Source organism: Schistocerca cancellata, chromosome 11, assembly GCF_023864275.1.
Source record: "Schistocerca cancellata isolate TAMUIC-IGC-003103 chromosome 11, iqSchCanc2.1, whole genome shotgun sequence".
Taxonomy (NCBI): Eukaryota; Metazoa; Arthropoda; class Insecta; order Orthoptera; family Acrididae; genus Schistocerca; species Schistocerca cancellata.
This window is the reverse complement of record NC_064636.1, coordinates 104,278,352-104,284,351: the sequence shown is the minus strand read 5'-3', so window position 1 is coordinate 104,284,351 and position 6,000 is coordinate 104,278,352.

Sequence of the window (6,000 nt, the reverse complement as noted above, 5' to 3'; positions counted from 1 at the left end):
GTAAAGATTTGCAGTGTGTTTACGGAGGCTTAACACAGGATGCATGTACCGTTATGGACTTTTACGAGGGGAACTGTTATTTGTCACTGCAAAACAGTACAGTCATTCATACAGCTAAGTGACTGCCAACAGTATGTGTGACAATTGTCAGGTAAAAACACTTGAATTGTGCTCACTTTTTCCGATAATACAGGAGATAAGATGTCAATAAGTGATATCTAGAGTAATACGAATGTTTATGCACGATGAATGGCTGCAATTCTGAGGCGAAATTCAAGAGAGATCTATTGTATATTACAAGGCGGAATTTATTCAACAATCACACAGGTAAGGAAATCTTGATTTTTTCCCCTTGAACACAGTAAAACTTTTAATTACATGAAGGTGTTTTAACTGCACACCGAGGTCAGCCATTTTGTAAACACCACTGTGGCAGTATTTGTGAACTGATACAGTAGTCACTCACCGTTAGGTACACAAAAAGGTTAAAGGAATTGGGACAAATTTTAAACCTGCATATAGTTTTATTATTTACTTCGAGAGACAGAAAAAATAATTGTTAATTTCCGACTGGCCCTCTGGTCTTAACATAATGGATTATCTAGTAAGTGAAGGAAACTATTTATGAAATGCAGTCTAAATTATTAAGCCACTGGATTATTACTATTATTATTATTATTATTATTATTACATGTAAGTGCCGTCACCAGTCTCTTTCAGAATACTCATGTATTATGCCTTTGATCATTGCTCAGACAAATCGTCATTACATTGGAATTTATAACCCTTTACATTGCTTTTTAAAGGTAGTCACACTTGGTATTAAAATAACTGTAGCATTTTACGTAACAGAAAAAGGTGTGGCTGGAGCAGCAGTTAGCATAGATTCACCACTTAAATGACTCGATATCTAATGTATCGATGCACCAATGTTAGTGATGAAAACGACCTATGGAAGGTAATGCAATAAAATGGAGAAATTAATCTACGGACTGTGGACAGAGCTACGACTAGGGGATGTAAGAATGGTTACAGAAGAATGAAAAAGATTTCATGAGAAGAGAATGAGAGGAATAGTAGTACAGTCCCTCCTCCCAAATCAATAATTCCTTATTCACATTAAAAACATCCCAAGTCATTTTTAGCCTGACATTACTTGCAACTTTGTAGAGAGGCAAGCAACTGGAAGAAGGAAAAAAGGAGCAGATTTGTTCCAGGTAATAGCTATAAATTGTATTAATTTATTAAACTTTCCAATTTTTTGTTATTCATCTGCAGTTAAGTAAACGAAGAACAGAACTGTGCAAAAATTGGCCTGATATTAAGTTGAATTACCCTTGTAACTGAAGAGTTTCAAAACTGGATGTTTAATGGACATAAGACTATTGCATTCCAAAAAGTACAGTGCGATTCGTACACAGTGGCACACTTGATATGACACTGTGCAGAGTGACTTAACATTTTCGAAGCCACGGTCCATTTTAAAATCCTGAATGAATGCATACGGGTCAGTGACATATTTACACCTCAAGCACTGCATGAAGTATCATCTGTTATTAACTATAGATATAAATGAACTGCCACAGCAAAACATAACAGCATATTTAAAAAATAATTGATCAGTTTGATGAGAAAATTGTAGATTAGCAAGCATCATTTGTTTTCATAACTTTTAGCTCACAAAATCAGCCTGATACCTTCTTCCTGCCACTGGCAGTTATTCATTCTGTTAGCTGCAAATTAATATATTAGAGAGTACTGAGAATTAACACTTATCACAGAATGACAAACCTCCTGTCCATCCCATGTACAAATAAATTTACTATCACATGTACTTTTTCCTTCATTTAACACACTATTCATATTTTATTTACACCTTTTTATAAGAAAAAAATAACACGTCATGTCTGTCTATATCAGTTTGGTGACAAATATGCTAAAACAATGCTACAACCTACTGCACAACAATCTTATATAATATCATTTGTGAATGCTGCCACAAAATCACAGTAGTTAAGAAGCAAACAAAAGTGTAACAGCAAATGATCCAACTACTCGACAGTGGAACCACACAAAGGCATCTCTTATCACAACCGCAGCAGTAGAAGCACCTGGGCAAAAAATTACATTTGCCAAACTGCTCCACATAACGTGCTTACATCAAAATATCATATTTACCTTCTCCTATACAGCTTGTGCAAAGTCGGTTTTTACTCTAGTGAGGAACTCTCAGTTTCAAATTTCAGATGTGGAGAAAATGAAATTGCATATTTCCTGTCTCTTTCTGCATTGCTGTACTAACAAGACTAGACACATCATTCACACATGCTTGTACATTAAACATAAATGACACGGAGATAATTGTCTGCTATGCTCACGTGGCCCCTCGCTATGGTCTACTGTATAACACACAAACAGAAGGAATTAATCACTCAGTTTATATCCTCACCTCAATGTAAAACAGAAAACTATGAAATAAATATAAAAATTATTTGTCAAACAGACAACTAGTGAAATTGCGGGTAAAGTATGATGCAAAGTAGGAAACACACACAACTACTAGCTGAAATTTTCACTCTTTAATTCTCTATCTTCTTTAGAGGAGGAAACTTCATAAAAAGTGTGTCAGCAATATAGGGTGAAATACTTTAAAGTTTGGTGATGACACCGAAATTATGTCAGAGATGGAAACTGACTTGAAAGGCCACATAAATGGAATGTATGGTGTCTTGAATTGGAGGATATAAGATGAAAACCAACAGAGGTAAAATGACAGTGATGGACTGCAGTCAAATTAAATTAGGTGATGCTGATTGATTGAAGTAGATTAGGAGGTCAGACACTAACAGCAGCAGACAAGCTTCACTATTTCAACAGGAAAATTTACTGATGACACCAAAAATACAGCAAATATAAAATGCAAACTGTCAATAGCAAGAAAAACTTTCCTGAAAAAGAAAACTAACACTACACGTGGTTGACTTTATCTGATGTATGTATAGAGGAACATACAATTGTAAAGCTAGAATCTAGAAATATCACACGAGTCCTGTATTTTACGGATACTTTTTAATTTATATTTATATGATGCTGTGAGGGAATGGAAATAATGGAATATGAAATTACTATATAGGGCAGTTTCAAAGGAAAAAAATTTATCGAGACATTTTTGTTTGCTGACAATCAGATTCTAGTTGCAGTTACCGAAAGCATTATATGAGCTATATAAAATAGCAAAGTGACACAATTTAAGCACATCGACAAATAAAACGAATCCGTGGCTTGTAACCCTTAAGATGTTAATTCGTTCTAGAAAACAAAACTGCTGAACGAGTTAACGCCTTCAGTTTCTCAGGCTGTGACATTTGTGATTAATGAATATGTGCTGACTCTAACTGTGGAGAAGAGAGAGTTATGGGGTGGGTTGTTAGGAGCACTGAGCAATAGTTCACATGAAGAGAAGTGTGGGGATTATAAACTGTAGAGGGTGACCGATGATTCATTACAATAGGCAGGTTCAAATGGATGTAGGCTACAGTAGTTATGGAGAGACGGAGAGGCTTGCACCGATAGACAAGTGCCATGAACAAACCAGTCACTGGACTGTAAACCACCACCACCACTACCAACAACAACAACAACAACAATAACAACAACAACAGGTGGCCCAAGATCCTTCCCTGAACCCCAGGTCTCATTCTTGTGTGTGGAATGCCCCTAATTCCCCTTCCCTATCTCATTCCTCCCCCCATCACTTCCCCACAATCTTAAACCTACTCACATTTCTCTTTACACTTCAAATTCGCAAAGGAAAGGAACACGTGAAAACTGTAAGAAAGCAGTCATCTTTACTATTTATGCGTCTATTGTCCACTTATCTCTTCAGTTATCAGGTGAGTGGTCGTCTCACCCTTTTATTCGTTGCTTACAAAATAACAATCTGAAACGCACAGAAGAAGGTGGTAAAGGTTTACAAGCATATTACTGGAAACACTGCAAATGCTAACCCAGTCATAAAGGTAAGATCCCAGGTTCAAATCCAAATCTGTCTTCTGATGTTCAAAATATTACACACACCGATAAAGAGGCAAAAATTTGTTTCATTTAAAGATTGCATCACGGCCAACTTAGATTCCTCACAGTCATCAAACAAAAGGCTGCTACAAAATTCCACAAGTTATATGGAGTTTGTAATGGCATGGGGTGTCAGATGAATAAAATACATACAAACATCTATAGCACGAACTTCAGACTAATTCACAACAATGGGGAAGCAAACTTCCTTGTGCTGCATAACGTCACATATTGCACAGTATGAAATATCACATTACAAAACACTTGTTCCACAACAAAATTGCACTTTACAGGCAGAAGCATTAAATACATTTTTAGAGTAATCAGATGTTTGCACGAGAAACTTGACATTCACATTTACAGATTCTACTGTTGGTGTTACTGGTAAATACTGAAATCCTGCAAACTGTGTTACATATGTATACAATTACATAACATATAAATTACACTGCACATTCTCGGGTATTAAATATGACCACAACTACAATAAATGCATTGTTACTTTATAGTGCTACAATTTTATAAACCATTATGTTAGCATTTCATTGTGCCTGGAGATGCCACATCTGTAACTGTAAAGAGTGAAACTATATTGCAGTTTATTACACAGTGAATATGCAATATTATAGATTATTACAGCCTTTATATAATTATAGACATGTGTACTTGTGTATTTATACATAATTTTAGTACTATAATAGATCTTATCACAATAATATTGAGTACACAAACAGTTCTTTCTTCATTCTCATTACTGACTAGACCATACATAATGGAATTCTGTGACCTTGGCTTTTAAATTCAACATATTTCACTTACTTCACATTAGACAATATTGCCGAAAAATTCCACATGTGAGGCAGTCATTCACCTCACACGTCATCACTGAATTGCAGTCAAAACATTTCCTCAGGACAGAGATATTCGTGTATGCTGCAATGATAGTATTCAACACAATATGACATTCTCTTAAACTCTCAATAATAATATAAACAAAAATAAAAAATAACAGCCACAAGTTGAGACACTTTCATTTTCTTATTTCTGTGGTAACAATTTCTTAACAGTAATAAACAATGATGATGACTGTAATAAACAGTAGCAAAAAAGGTAGAAAAATTCCAAAAGACAACATAGTTAAAAACAAAAATGTTACTTGTATAATAAAAGCAGATAAGTCACTTTAACTCTTATGATGGCACATAGTGATTGACAAACATGCTCCCTGTGAACTAAATAACTGAAGATTTGAATATTATTATTTTTATAATATAGCAACACCATTAACAACAGAATGACAATATAAACAGCAACAAAAAACAGCTTACTACATTTAAAGATAGCAATAATCAAAATAAAAGTAAAGTATAAAGTGTAACAAATTTGATCAATTCTCTGTGGTATTTCTTAACTGGAGGACAATAAATTAAATTTTTGTTGTTGTATTCCTTTCTTGCTGTATTCCCACATTGATAGGACTTACAAGGATGAGTAAATGAGTTTATAACTTTAAAAAAGTAATAAAAACTGATAAAAAGGAGTAAAAAGTATTTACAAGCTTAATGCCAGATAACATACAAATGGAATCCTGCAATCAGTCGTATGGCACAAAAAAATTATGTCATTCATTGCAAAGCATCAGTAAATGGGCAACTACATGCTACAATTAAGTTACCCCTTTCTACACAAATTTACTGTGAGTATAGAATAACTATTGCACATACCAGTCTCGTTAAGGAGAAAATTCAACTCTTGAGCAACAAAAATTTCAAATGAAACAGAAGAGAAAACAACGAGGCCACAGTCAACAATGTGGACAAAGAACAGTTTTAGCTTTCTTTCTCCGTACTATTTCAATAACATCCTAAGAGACAGTTAATAACCGACTGTATATATGTTCAAATTAATGACACTGTTTCAGTACTG